Source organism: Petaurus breviceps, unplaced genomic scaffold (assembly GCF_028583685.1).
Source record: "Petaurus breviceps papuanus isolate PSGF00001 unplaced genomic scaffold, PetGlider_PUasm1.0 91067, whole genome shotgun sequence".
Taxonomy (NCBI): Eukaryota; Metazoa; Chordata; class Mammalia; order Diprotodontia; family Petauridae; genus Petaurus; species Petaurus breviceps.
The window spans coordinates 444,429-460,355 of record NW_027187407.1 but is presented as its reverse complement, the minus strand read 5'-3'; the positions used below and the strand labels follow the sequence as shown (position 1 = coordinate 460,355).

Here is a 15,927-nt window from a genome sequence, read left to right as displayed (position 1 = left end):
TGAGCTGTGAAGGAAGCTAAGGATTCTAAGAAGTAGATGAAAGGAGGCATTCGATTCCAGACAAGGGAAGAGCCCATGCAAAGTCACGGAGGCAGAAGAAATGCTAAGTTTGAAGAATTTGAAGCCAGTTGGCCAGTTTGTCTGGAATACTGTGTTAATGGGTGTAATGTGAAATGAGACTGGAGTCAGACTGAGGAAGGTTTTAAATAGCTTACTGAAGAGTTTGTTGTTGTTCAGTTATTTCAGTCGTGTTTGACTCTTCCTGAACCCTTCTGCAGTTTTCTTGGCAGAGATACTGGCGTCTTTTGCCATTTCCTTCTCCAGCTCTTTTTACAGATGAGGAAACTGAGTGAGACAGGGATAAGTGACTTGCCCAAGGTCACTGAGTTAGTAAGTATCTGAGGCCAGATTTGAACTCAGGAAGATGAGTCTTCTTGACTTAAGGTCCAGGACTCTGTTCATAGCACTGGAATGTGTATGGGTTTTTTCCCCCTAATGCCAATGGAGAACCACTGAAATTTATTGAGCAGGGGAGTGATGTGGTCAGAAGGTGTTTTAGGAACATTATTTTGGTGGCTGTAGGATGGATGTATTGGATAGGGTAAAGCACAAGAGGAGGAAGATCCTACAATATCCTGGGCAAGAGGCGATAATGACCTGAACTAGTATCATTTTCTCATATAGTCATTGATGTGCTTACATGAGGAAGTGGGAAAAGCACTGAAGTAAACAAATGTGGGAAGAACAATTGGACTAGACCAAATATAGACAGATGATGTCTGTGCTGGAGGCGGAACAATCGTGAGGACATTGAGGAATTGAGTGTCAGTGTATTTGAAAGAGAGGAAAATATAAAATGACTGGGGAAAAAGAATCACAGAATGTTATTACTACCAAAAAGAATTGGTCAAGAGGAGTAGTGTCAAACTCAAGTAGAAATGGAGCTGGGTCTACAAATTATTATTATCTATGTTTTATTATATTTTAATTTATTTTTTTTAATATTTTCCAATTACATTTTAATCTGGTTCTGGACTACACTTGGGGGTATTGCAGACCATATGGCTAGTTGGGGTGACTGTGACATCACCAATCAACAGGATACTAATACCTACTGCCCCATTTGCTCATATTCTCATCTCTACAAAATCTTTATGCCAATAATCTACACACATATCAAGGGCATCCTCAGTAAGAAAGAGGGAACAGAAAAGGCTTTGCAAACTGTATTTTATTGTGGACCACATCTTTCTCACAATTGACTAAATGATATAGAATACTTTAGATTAGAGCAAAATGTAGCTGTATAGGCTCTCCATCAGCAAGATATCTCTGATGTACATATTAAGATCATGTAACATTCCCAGATAGATTCAAGAGTGAATCAAGTAGGTAACAACTGTTTATTAAGTACCTATTATATAGCAGACACTTGGGAGATAAAGACAAAAATGGGGTAATACCTTCTCTGAAAAAGTTTGCATTCTCTCAGGGAGTTAAGATGACATAGTGGATACATGCTGTATCTGTATTCAGGAAGAACATCCAGAAACTGCTTTTCAGACTTAGTAGGTGAGTGATTGAAGCAAGCCACTAACTTCCTTGGGGCCAGTTTTCTCATCTATAAAAAATGGCGGAGGGATTAGACAAGATATTTATGATGCTAAGTATATATAAAATAAATGCAAGATCATTTTTTTTTTTGAGGGAAGGAGGCTGAGATAGGAATGAGCAACTGGGGCTTTTGGAAAAGGCCTCATGGTGAAGGTGATGATTGAACTGAGCTTTTAAGGAAAGTATGCTCCTATGAGTCAACAGAAATAACTTTGATCAGTGACCATCTGATCTTCAATACCTAGTGGAGCATAAAACAGAAAGATAGATCCTCACCATTGCATGACAGTTGTCATTGTTATGGAGAATGTCTTGTGCTGAATTAGATTGCTAATAATACTTTCAGCAGAGGAGTGACTAGGTGGCGCAGTAAATAGAGCACCAGCCCTGGAGTCAGGAGGACCTGATTTCAAATCTGGCCTCAGACACTTAACACAAAAACTAGCTGTATGACCTTGGGCAAGTCACTTAACCCCAATTGCCCTCCAAAAAGCAAATAATAATGATAATAATATTTTCACCTTCTGTGGAGGTATAAAACCAGTAGCACCAGAAAACAGGAGGGCTGCTAGCACAGGTTCTTTGATCTGCTTTTCTAAAGGAAAAACAGCTTCAAAGGGCTTAACAATCTTTAATTTAAAAATGCAGAAAGATCAGAAAAATAAACAATGCTTAAAGATATATAAATATTCAAGGAAGATCTGATTGAGAGGGTAATAGAACTAATTATACACATCACCAGACCAGGAAGCACTAACATCTGGGCTCACAAAACTGGGGATGTGGGGGTGGAGTAGGGAGGGAGGGACCCTTAACAACAGCTACCAAGAGTATTGTCGAGGAAATCAAAAAGACCTCAGGTGAAACATTCTTCCCATGAGTGAGCCCCAAGGCAATATCTCACCTCAGAATATATATACACTTTTGACTAATAAGCTCAGAGCCAGAAGGCACCAAAGCCTACTTGACTCAGTACAGCTGTGAATTACTGGGGTTCAAAGGAGATTGATCCTTCAGATGTTTACAATTTAGCATGAACCTGGGAAGCTGAACTCCAAAAACAAGAAGAAAAAAAGCAACAAAAATCCCACCTTGCTTGTGCTTAGAAGAATCCAAGTAGAAGAGGTTCTCCCTATGGATGATGAAGTTTTCAGTTGAATTGTACTGATGGTGCCAAGACCCAGAATATTGTAGTGTCTATTAAATGAGAACCACAATTGCTCAGAATAATTTGATTTAATTATCTATACAGCAAGATACCAGTGAATGAAGAATGCCTATGACAAGAGTATGATTTTCAACTGGACGAACAAACCATGGAACTGGTCCATCAGTATATGCATCTTGAATAAGTATTGCATGTGAATAATGATTCAGTCCCAGAATCCCACCAGAGAAAAAGCATAAGCTACATTGTACAGCCCCCGTGTAAATTATTCTGTTTTCCTTTTTCTTTCTTTTTTTTTTTTGCATAACCAAAATTTTCCCTAGTATCCTTCTCCTCCGCACATCCCAGGGAACTACCCCATATAATAAATAATATTTTTTTAAAAAGATAATAAATATTTAAAAATCTGTAAAACCAATAAATTCTTGGAAGAAATCTGAAAATATATGCGGTGTACCATGTCTTTGGTCCTCCTGTCTCTGCAGAGAGGTGAGGTATCTTCTTATAGCTCTTCTTTTGTTCTATGCTAGTACTTTGTAATTTTGCAACATTCCTTTTAATTTTTTTGTGGTGGTTTTTTCTGTTGACATTATTGTATTCTCTTGGCTCTGCTTGCTTCACTTTGCATCAGATCATATAAATCTTCCTAAGTTTCTCTGTATTCATTATATTTATCAATTCTTACAGTGCATTAAGATTTCATTACCTTCATGTACAACTAAGTAGCTATTAGTGTGAATGATGAATTCTATGAGGTGGTCACATTATGTGGATTTTGTGCCATAGTTTACTTAGCCATTTCACAATCAATGAGCAACTACTTTGTTTCTAATTCTTTCCCATCACAAAAGGTGCTGCTATAAATTTTTTGGTATATATGGGGACTGTCTTCTCAGTAGCCTCTTTAGGGCATGAGCCCAATAATGAAATCTCTGAGTTAAAGAGTATGGGCACTTGAGTTATTTTACTTACTGTAACAACAAGCACCCTAGCATGCCCAGGATGGCTGGTAGCACAGGTTCTTTTATCTGCTTTTCTAAAAGAAAGAAACTCAAAAAGGGTTAACAATCTTATTTTAATCAAACATAGATACCATTCACTTAGTTCAAGGGGAAAAGTTTGCACCCTGAACTTCAGAAAATACAAACAGGAATTACAAGCAGACAAAAAATACAGAGAAAATAACAATTCAACAGACCAACAGAGCTGTCTGACTGTTACATCCATACAGTGTTAGTTACCAGAGAGAGAAGCACCAACATCTGGGTTGTCAAAGCCAGGGGGCTCAATGGTTGCCCAGAGTCTCATCTGGCCAAATCACACAACTCTTCCCATAAGGGAGCCCCAAAGCAAAATCTCACATCAGGGTGTATATATAACCTTCTCCAGGGTCAGAAGATATCACAACCTTCCTGACCCAGTGCCTAATTACAAATTACAAAAGGTGTGAAAGGCAAGCCTCTCCTAAGCAAGCTTCTCTTGCTGGGCTCCAAGGGAGGCCCATTAAGGACAGGGAAGATCTTAAAATTCCCTAGACCTATTAAGGGGCAGGGAAGATCTTCAAATTGCTTTATCATTACACTTACATAATTCCAAATTGCTTTCTAAGAATCAATACATTGGGGCAGCTAGGTGGAGCAGTGAATAGAGCACCCTGGAGTCAGGAGGACCTGAGTTCAAATCCGGCCTCAGACACAACACAAAAACTAACCGTGTGACCTTGGGCAAGTCACTTAACCCTAACTGCCCTCCAAAAAGCAAAAAAAAAAAAATCAACACATGATTTATTATGATCCATTTAGATCCATTCATTGTACTGTTCATAGCCACACTAACAATGCACTAATGTAACAATCTTTCCATAACCCCCCCCCAACATTAACTATTCCCATCTTTTGTCATTTTTGTCAATTTTCTGGGTGTATGGTGAGACCTCAGGGTTGTTTTGATTTTATTTATCTGATCATTAATGATTTGAGGCATTCTTTCATGTAGTTGTTAATAGTTTACAATTCTTTGGAGAACTGTTTGTTTTTATATGTATATATAAATTCATATATTTTATGACATATGTAATATAATATTATAATATATATTATATATAATATAAATATATTTATATGTACATATACTTATCTACTGGGGCATAGCTTTTTGGTCACTATGATACCTTCTAAAATGATTCCTACAATGCTTTTAAGATGCTGTAGCCTCTGGGGCAGCTAGGTGGCACAGTGAATAGAGCACCGGCCCTGGAGTAAAAGGACCTGAGTTCAAATTCAGCCTCAGACATTTAACACGTACTAGCTGTGTGACCTTGGGCAAGTCACTTAACCCCAATTGCCTTGCCTTCCTCCTTCCAAAAGAGATAATGTAGCCTCCAGCATGGATGCCCTTAGTGTGTCTGTTCTAGCTGTTCTTCACAACTTTGTCAAAGTGTTCTCTCTATTTGTTTGTACAACATAATAGAGTTCGACTGTTAGAATCAAAATTTGGTACTTCCTCAGTCATTGGAGATTAAAAATAGATACTGTAGAAATGTTGACAAATTTTTCCATTTTATGTTGTTTTCCTCTTGTCAGTTTCATCTGCAAATGGTGTTGGTATGAAGTGGTCATTTGTTTCCCATCAAATTTTTGTTAAGACTTATTTTCACTTCCACTATTTCCTTGCTGTTTTGAAATCTCTTACCATCTTCTTCCACAGTTTTACAAATGCACATGTATAACTCAGGCATTGTAAAAAAAAAAAAAGTCTCTGCTGCCAGTGTGTGTTAGCTAAGGAGGACTCTGGGATCTTTTAGCCTTTTCCTTGTGGAAACCATTTCATGATGGTTAAATGTCTGCAGGAAATGGTGGTAACCAAGATCAATATCTTTGCCTCTAAATTTCCCTCTTTTTGGCATCAATGACTCATTTGGATGTCAGGATATAGGGCTTGTGACTTTTCCTAGTATTTTCTTCCCACCTTTAGGCTTTCCTTTGACTGGATTTTATCTTTGACCTTTTCTATAATTGAATGCATCTAGATAGCTGATGCTTATATGATTATCACATCAGTAACTTCTCATTTATTGTGTGTGTGGTTTTTTTTTTGCCTTTTGGAGGGCAATCGGGGTTAAGTAACTTGCCCAAGTTTACACGGCTAGTTTTTTTTGTGTGGGTGTTAAGTGTCTGAGGCTGGAACTCTGGTCCTCCTGACTCTAGGGCCTCTTTACTCACTGTGCCACCTACCACCCCTCATTTATTGTTAAACTAATTTTTAAGTAATTGTTAAAAAACAATTCATTTCCTGTTTTGTTCAGTCCTTATCACATCCACTACCTTCTGACTTTCTTATGGGGAATATCCATAATATGAAATATGAACCTTCTGAGGTACTTACAGAGCTATCACCTCTTTTTGTGTCTCAAAAATGAGTCATATTTTGTAATTTTTACCTTCACATTGAAATTCTGAAATATATTTATTCCTTTCAGAAGATTTAGTCAATTTCTTTGTAGTATCTCTCTACCTCTCATCCTAGGCAACCCTTTCATTTTACAGATGAGAAAAATGAGGCCAGAGAAGTTGCCTAAAGTTACACTGAGAGACTGTGGAAGGGCCTACACGTAAAGCAAAAATTTCTTCCTCTAAATCCAGCATTCCCCCTCTATCACACAGCCTGTCAGGGGCAGTCTTTTTACTCATTGCTCATCATGAACATTGCAATACAACTGTATCCCATGAAATGCTTTTATTGATTCTGAGTACAGGATAAAAATGAACAGGTCAATTCCTTTGTCTCTCCAAAGAGAGACTGCAAGCTATCCTTCCATTTAGATGCTTCTGTCTTTGATCTTCTAGTTATTGTGAAAATATCAAGATGGATGTGATTAAGTTTTCCAAATCATATGTCAATTTATTTAAAAATTTACATTTTACTATACCTGTAGTTAGGTTAATGTCTATAGATGGTCTAAGAACTATCTAACTTTTAACATACTCTCCCCTTTTCCACCATTCCATCACTGTCACGGTGAAATCAGAAAGGAAGAACATAAGTTTGAGTATATTTTAAAAGTTTTCCTTTAATTTGGGGGCTTCCAAATCAAAGACTCCATTATCTACCTAGTGGCCAGAACACTAGAAATGAGTCCCTCTATTATTAGCTAGATTGGCCTTCTAGACCAACACAGACCCATTTTGGTGCTAGGCCCATAGCTGAAGCCCTTTCAGCATGGTAAACCTGCTAGAGCCTATAATCTGCTGGCTTTTAACCTTCAAGAATCTAGGATCTAAATATATTGTGGTAGTGATGGAAAGTGATGGAAAAATTACTGTGCAATAAGAAATAATTGGTCCCAGCTTCTGGGATAAGAGCTTGTTATTTGACAAAAAATGTTGGGAAAACTGGAAAATAGCGTGACAGAAACTAGGTATAAACCAACATTTTATACTGTTTATATGTGTATATATATATATATATATATATATATATATATATATATATATATATATATGGTCAAAATGAGTTCATGATTTAGCTATAAAGGGTGATACATAAGAAATTAGAAAAGCAAGGAATAGTTTATCTGTCAGATGTAGGGAGAAGGGAAGAATTTTTGACTAAACAAGAAATAAAGAGAAGTAATTATATTAAATTTAAAAGGTTTTGTATAAACAAAGCCAATGCAACCAAGATTAGAAAGAAAACAGAAAGCTAGGAAACAATTTTTACAGCCGGTATCTCACATAAAGGCCTTATTTCTCAAATACATTAGAGAACTGAGTCAAATTTATTTATAAGAATATAGGTCATTCCCCATTTTACAAATGGTCAAAGGATATGAACAGGCAGTTTTCAGATGAAATCAAAGTTATCTACAGACATATGAAGAAGTAGTCTAAATCACTTTTTATTAGAGAAATGCAAATTAAAATAACTTAGCACCTCATACATAGCAGATTGGCTAATATGACAGAAAAGGAAAATAATAAATGTTGGAGAAGACGTGGGAAAATTGGGACTGATGGATTGTTGGTAGAGTTGAGAACTGATCTAAACATTCTAGAGAGCAATTTGGAGCTATGCCCAAAGGGCAACCAAATTGTGCAGACTATTTGGTACAGCAATACCACTGCTAGGTCTGTATCTCAAAGAGGTCATAAAAAAGGGGAAAGGACCTATACATGCAAAAATATTTATAGCAGCCCTATTTGTGGTGGCAAAATAGTGGAAACTGAGGGAATGCCCATCAATTGGGGAATGGCTGAACAAGCTGTTGTATACGAAATGTAATAGAATACTGTTGTGCAATAAGAAATGATGAACAGGCAGATTTCAGAAAAACTTGAAAAAATACTAGTACAAACTGATGTAAAATGAAATGAACAGAACCAGGAAAACATTGTACACAGTAAGAACAACATTGTGTGATGATCATCTATGAATTTCTAAGTTCTTCTCAGCAACACAATGATCTAAGACAAATACAAAGAACTTAGGAAGGAAAATGTTAACCACATCTAGATAAAGAACTGATTGACTGAATGCAGATTGAAACACACTTTTTTTCACTTGCTTTATTCTTTTCTTTTCTTTTTTTTTTTTTATGAGTAATCGGGGTTAAGTAACTTGCTCAAGGTTACACCGCCAGGTGTTTCTGGGTGGGTGCTAAGTGTAGGAGCTGGGATTCGATCCCCAGGTCATCCTGACACTGGAGCCGGTGCTCTTACTTGCTGTGCTACCTGGCCGCCCCATATTCTTTTCTTTTCTTATGAAGGTAAGAATCTAGATATTACCTCAAAAAATATTTTCTACATGAATAATTTTTTTAATTGATTATTTTTAAACTGATAAACCCTACATTTGATTTTGGTTAGAAAAACCCTCTTGGAAAAATACTTTGGTATGTATCTTGAGCTGATTTTTAAAAATCCTCTAAAATAATTTTAGTGACTTATAAACATTTTTTTCTACGAAAGCACAGTAGGATAAGTAATGCACATCAGCTGTATATAGAATCAACACATGACTTATTATGATCCATTTAGAGAAAGTTGCCACACCCCAAAAAATCAAAATCAATGCTATTTTTAAAAACTCTCAAATGTCTATAGTGTTCTTCCCAGTTTACTAAAATGTTCCTATAAAATTATTGGAATACTTTGAACGTTTCATTTTTTAATTCATGTGGCTTGGACATCTTGAAAGAAAAAACCTGAAAAATATTTATGCCCTGTTTTTTTTTTTTTGCTAAACCTCTTGTAAACAAACGTTTTTTAAAAGATCATTTTAAAGACTTGACAGTTGAGCAAAGTACACATAATTTATACATATTACAAAGCATTAGATTTTCTTTTAAATCTGCAATTTTGAATATTGGCAGACAAAAATATTTACATAAACAATTACAAAGGGCATATTTTAGAACCTAGTAAGTAATGAAAATCTATACCAATAAAATGTTGGTTTAAACCCCCCCTATCAAACTTCCATTAGTGGATTGTCTTTGTTGCAAACTTTGTTGATAACTATTATGTGGGAAATTCAAATTGTTGAAAATTCATGTTCTGTTGATCAGGTACTGTTGTTAATGTTAATTTCAATAGTTAACATACTATTAAAAAATTATTTTATAAACCTATCTGGAAGAACAAAAGGTCCAGAATATCAAAGGAATTAATGAAAAGAAATGCAAGGGAAGGTGGTCTAGCTGTAGCAGATCTTAAATTGTATTATAAAGCAGCAATCATCAAAACTATTTGATACTGGCTAAGAAATAGAGTGATGGATCAATGGAATAGGTTAGGTACACAAGACACAATAGTCAATGACTATAGCAGTCTGGGTTTGATAAACCTGAAGACCCCAGTTTCTGGGATAAGAACTCACTATTTAACAAAAACTGGAAAATAATATGGCAGAAACTCAGCATAGACCAACATGTTACACTGTGTACCAAGATAAAGTCAAAATGGGTAGATGATTTAGATATAAAGGCTAATATTATAAGCAAACTAGGAGAGCAAGGAATGGCTTACATGTTAGATTTATGGAGAAGGGAAGAATTTATGACCAAACAAGAGATAGAGACCATTATGAAATGCAAAATGGATGGTTTTGATTACATTAAATTGAAAAGGTTCTGCACAAAGTCAATTGTAATCAAGATTAGAAGGAAAGCAGAAAGCTAGGCAACAATTTTTACAGCCAGTGTCTCTGATGAAGACCTTGTTTCTAAAATATATAGAGAACCGAGTGGAATTTATAAGAATACAAATCATTCCACAATTAATAAATGGTCAAAGGATATGAATAGGCAGTTTTCAGAGGAAGAAATTAAAGCTATCTATAGTCATATGAAAATATGCTCTACATCAGTATTGATTAGAGAAATGCATATCAAAACAATTCTGAGGTACTACATCACACCTATCAGATTGGCTAACACGACAAAACAAGAAAATTATAAATGTTGGAGATGATGTGGGAAAATTGGAACACTAATGCATTGTTGGTAGAGTTGTGAACTGATCCAATCATTTGGGAGAGCAATTTGGAACTATGCCCAAAGGGCTATAAAACTGTACATATCCTTTGACCTAGCAGTACCACTTCTAGATCTGTATCCCAAAGAGATCATAAAAATGGGAAAAGGACCCATATGTACAAAAATATTTATAGCAGCTCTTTTTGTGGTGGCAAAGAATTGGAAATTCAGGGGATGCCCATCAATTGGGGAATGGCTGAATAAGTTGTAGTATATGAATATAATGGAATGCTATTGTGCTATAAGAAATGATCATCAGGCCTACTTCAGAAAAACCTGGAAAGACTTACATGAACTGGTGCTGAGTGAAGTGAGTAGAAAACCAGGAGAACATTGTACACAGTAACAGCCACATTACATTGTACAATGACTAATTTTGATAGACTTAGCTCTTCTCAGCATTGTAAGGATCTAAGACAAACTGCAAAAGACTCATGATGGAAAATGCATACATATTCAGAAAAAGAACTATAGAGTCTGAATAGATCAAAGCATACTATTTGCTTGCTCTCTACTTTTTTTGGTTTTGTTTCTTCTTTCTCTGGTTCATCCCATTGGTCCCACTTCTTTACAAAGAGACTAATGTGAAAATATGTTTCATATGAGTGTTATATAGAACCTATATCAGATTGCATACTCTCTTGGGAGGTGGGGATTTAAAACTCAGAATCTTATGGAGAACTAAAAACTAATTAATTTTTTAAAAAAGTTCCAGTTCTGCCAGGAGCTTGCTTGAAGTCTTCTTATTTCTATTAGGTACTATCACCAGCCATCTTGTAAATAAAACTTCAGTCTTTATGTTGCAATTCCTAGTTTTAAAAGTTTCATTTTTGACTTTTTAGTTTATAAAATTCCACATAAAAAGAAAATCCATTTAGCTTTTAGCTAAGTCCATAAAATTTATTTATCTTCTTTTTTAGATACTTTTATGGGAGTACAGATCTTTTAAAGTTTTAATTCTTCTATTAAAGTTTTATTTTGATTTTCCAAGACTGCAACTCGATTTTCCAGACACAACATATTATTTTTTCTTTCTAAGACATTCTTGAGCAACTTCTCTATTTTTCATCAATCTTATTCTCTTTTCAACTGCAGATCATCAGTTTTGGTTGTCTGAGATGTTATAGTGACTGGAGATGTCATCACTACTGTCTGTGGAATGTTAGTATTTGTTGGTATGGTAGGAATCTGATAAGCCTGCATATCTCCTGATTCAGTCTGTACAACCACTTGTTTGTACACTGTCAGATATTTATGCCTACTGAAGAATAGTTGAGTATTGCCTGCATTTGTCATTGTTAATACGTGCAGCTGCCGTACTCTGTGATGAGACTGATGTAATTTTCCATTTGGGGCAATGGCAATGTATTATCCAGCGCTAGTCTGGGAGACAGGAGTTGGGACAGACATAGATGTAACTGCTGAAACTCCAGCATTTTCTCTGTCTCCCTTCTTTATCTCTGTTTTCTTCTGAAGAAAGATCATTTAAGATTTTTCTTATTTGTGAAGGGGGTGCCGTCTTACAAATACCCCGAGTTTTTTTGTGAAAAGCCTATGCTATCAGATGAATCCCAAGAATCTTCCCTATCTAAGCATGACGATGCCTGCACTGTGTGTGCTTGCGGAGGGGTGGGGGGGTGAGCAGACTGGATGACCCCCTAACTCTGTTCTTGTTCTCCACAAAGATGTACACCTGTCTGGTGCGGCTCCTCTTAGTGACTTCTGGTGAGCTGTGTGAGAGATATGAGCGCCCTGTACTGTTGGACCTGGTTGTGGTGCTGTCTGTTACTTTTGTGGGAATCTTCCATTATCAGCTGAGGCTACTCCCGACGTCGCCCTTCGGGTTCCCTGGTTGGGAACCTCCCTTCCCTACCCTCCCCCCTGCCTTCCCCCCAGAATCAAGTTTCAAGCCAGGGTCTCTCTTCGGTTGGTCCGTGGGCATCCCTGCTGGTCTGTTCGTTCATCCTCCTCCCCTCGGCCGCCTCCCTCCTGGTACTACAATCGGAGCTGGGGAAGAAGCCCCGGTTTCCACTTCACGGCGCTTCGGACATCGGACGACACCACTTAATTTTTTTTCGTGTGGTTTTTTTCCCTTTTGATCAGTTTCTTTTTTCACAACTGTGACTAATATGGAAATATGTTTTACATGATGGCACATGGATAGCCTATATCAAATTGCCTACCATTTTAGGAAGAGGGGAGGAGAGGGAGGGAGGGAGAAAAATTTGGAACTCAAAATCTTGTAAAACATGAACGCTAAAAATTGCCTTGACATGTAATGGGGGGAGGGGAGGCCCAAAATACTATATAAAAAACCAATTGTGGGGCAGCTAGGTAGCGCAATGAATAGAGCATCAGCTCTGGAGTCAGGGGAACCTGACTCAACACTTAGACCAGCCCTGGAGTCAGGAGAAGCACACTTACAAGCTGTGTGACCCTGGGCAAGTCCCTTAACCCCAATTGCCTCCCAAAAAAAATCAACTATGAAAAGCCTTATTGAGTTCATAAAGAGCATATTAGACAAGATATATTGGGGCTCAGGCGTCTTTCTCCTCCCTCCCCACACAGTTCTGTCTCTATATGGCTGTGTGGTGAGAAGACTATAGAATTAAAAGGTAGGAGACCTTAACTGTAGTCCCAGCTCAGACACTTAGGGGTCGTGTTTCCTTAGGAAAGTAAATAAATATTGCATTTCTGGGTCTTAGGTTCTTCTTACCAATGAAGAAATTAATTTAGGTGATCTCTAATTACTGTCATCTCTAATTATTGTCAGCTCTATTTCTTGGTTACCTGATCCTTGAAGATTTGTTACATAATCATATTGTCGATTTCTGAGAATTTACTTCTTACTAGTAAGAAATGAAAGTGAATCATCTACTGAACTGGAGAAAAAAAAGTGATTCTCAATGAAGTTGTTTGATTGTTGGTTTGGACCCAGTCATATATATATTTGCTATCTATCTGAGGCAGCAAATATCTTAATGATTCACTTATTCATCCAAAAAAAGCATTTCTTAAATACTTGTCTTGGGGTTTAGGGGTGCTCAGGACCCCAAAATACTGACATGTCAGGTCCTGCTTGAATGAATTTGACCCAAGTCTTCTTTCATCCAAAGAAAAACAAAGTTTATTAAAGATTTACCATATTGGGTAGACTCTTAAGGAGACTTGAGTATTTGTATCGCTAATGCCAGTGGGCCAGACTGAACCTTGAGCCTTTGTCAGGCTAGACAGAATCTGAGGACATTCATGGAGACAAGATAGATCTTATATACAGAAAGACTGTGGGAGGGATCTAAGGGTGGTCAAGTAGTCTGGGGTGACTGGAGGAGGAATTTAGGTAGGGTTTTGATGGAAGTGGCCAGTTGCTGAGGTAACTAGAATACCAGGCACCAAGAAAATAGGATTAAGGGTGGGAAGTAGCTGAAGGCTACCTGGAGATAACAGACCCGAGAGGGCCAGGCTAGGTGTAAGCATAATAGAGATTTGGGCCTAGCAATAATGGAAAGTTTATGGCCCCAGGGGAACACCAGATCAGGTGGGAAGACTCAAGGAGGGTTCAAGGGGGTTCCCAGAGCCTATACCCCATACTTGTATGTTCAAAGCACCTATTAGAAAAGAGGAATTTTCGGCCTCAGACACTTAACACCCACCCACACACACATGCTCGCACACACACACAAAACTAGCCGTGTAACCTTGGGCAGGTTACTTAACCCCAATTGCCCTCCAAAAGGCAAAAAAAAAAAAAAAAGGAATTTTTTTTTTTAAACTGTCTTTATCCCAAAGGCATTCTACTAAAAGAAGACAACATTTAGATAAATACAATTTGAGAAGGGAGAAAGAGCATTGACAGTTCAGGAAAGGTTTCCTGTAGGAGGTGGCAATGATGGGATCATGGGACCTAAATCCCTAAAAGGAAAGGACCATGTCTTTGGGATCTGGACCCCTAAAAAACCCCTGAAGTTTCCCACAAATTTCAGCAGCCTAGATCCCAGGTGTTCTGCCCATCCCAGTCAATAATCCTTTTATCTGCCCTTTCACTGGGGCTCTCTCACAGCTTAACTCCTTCCATTGTTTACACCTGGCCCCACCCCAGGCTACTTGCCACTCCTTGATCCCATCCAGATTTTCTGTCTTTTTCTATATAAAAATATCAAATGCTCAGATTCTTAGAATCTGGTCTGTTTGTTTTGCTGTCACAGATACAGTAAATTCACTAGGAATCTTGCCCACCCAACTGGTGTCTTAACTCACCACCTGGACTGAAAGAAGGCTTGAGTGGTCGAATTCTTTCAAGGTAGACCCCCACCCTGTACCCTTTCATTTCAGAGTTCCTATCACCGGTAGATTGCAACTTCACTGGAACCTTGCAGAAAGTTAAGGATCCTAAGAGGCAGAAATGAGGAAGTAATTAATTTCAGGCTTATGGAACAGCTGGGGCAGGAGCAGAAGCAGCACGCTGGGGGAACAGTGAAGGAAGTTAGTTTGGCTGATAATGACTAATATGGAGTTGAATTTCAGAATTTGATAAAGCACTTTCCTCACAGTAACTCTGGATTGTACATGGATTATGATTCCCAGTGATGGGGTACCTGGGGTCTAGGTCAAACCAACTTGTAAAACCAGTCTGTGAAGTTGTAATTTGTCCTTTCCCACCCTTGAGCTCTGCCCCTTCCCCCTATCCCACACTCCACCTAGGCAACACCCTGTGACCCCTTTTGTTCTTACTTAATGTCTTCATTTCTTCTGGGCCTGGACCACACCCTCCTTTGTCCTTGCCTTTTGTCTCCTTTGACCTGGCCCAAATCTTATCTAAAACTATCTATTCACATGCTCCTCTTGGTCAGCTCTGACCTTTGTCTATGCACTGAGGCCCCTCTCGTCTGGTCCGAGCTGACAATGGCAGCCCTACCCTTTAAAGGTAAAAGCATGTACCCCTCTCGCTCGCAGGTCCCCTAAAGGACTCTTGCCCTCTGTAATGGCATAATAATAAACTTTCTCAACTCTAACTCCAAGCAAGGCTGAGCTAACTCTGAGCAAGGCTAAGCAAGGCTTTCTAGACGCCCTTGCAGGTTTCCTGGTCTTGGATGAGATCAGGGTTCCTGCTGAACCTATTGGGATCCCGTCCCCCATCACCATAAGATAAGGGAGGAGAATAAAGTAAATCTCAGAGTGGTTAAGTCTTTTGCCCAAGGCCACACAGCTAATGAAATGAGTAAGTGCTTCATCACATCTCCGGACATTATTAGGTCCAGTGATCTTTCTATTAGAGATTTTGGCTTCTTTGATGTTTAAGATATCATTAGATTGAAGAACAAAAGGAAAGAGAAACCAAATGAAGATCAGATGTTGTCTAAGGCTCCTTTTGGCTTTTTCATAATGAGTCTATTGATGCAGAAAAGATAATATGAGAATTACTTCTTTAAACTCTGGTAGGCAGGTGATTTTGCTTCTCAAAATGAGGAAACTAAAAAGACTTTTCTGAATCAAAATATAAGTGTTCATAAAATCCAGAGGGAACCACCCTGTTCCCCATCACGTGTTGAAATCCTTGTAAAGGAGTAGGTTTTTAAGGACACGTGACCCATTGTATCCCTGAAGGGAAGTG

The 15,927-nt window shown here is 37.9% G+C and overlaps 1 protein-coding gene, 1 long non-coding RNA gene and 1 pseudogene across 3 annotated transcripts in view; 1 reads left to right on the top strand and 2 right to left on the bottom strand.

The window, feature by feature from the left end:
• Window positions 1-15,927, top strand: part of CD86 (CD86 molecule) — a 174,917-nt gene that overhangs the window by 97,509 nt on the left and 61,481 nt on the right. The window lies entirely within an intron of this gene.
• Window positions 1,267-14,698, bottom strand: LOC138154661 (uncharacterized). The gene is made up of 3 exons (XR_011166658.1): window positions 14,574-14,698; window positions 2,706-2,811; window positions 1,267-1,621 (listed from the first exon to the last, which is right to left on the bottom strand). It is a non-coding gene; the product is annotated as an uncharacterized lncRNA (long non-coding RNA).
• LOC138154660 (cyclic AMP-dependent transcription factor ATF-1-like) lies at window positions 11,233-12,124 on the bottom strand (annotated as a pseudogene).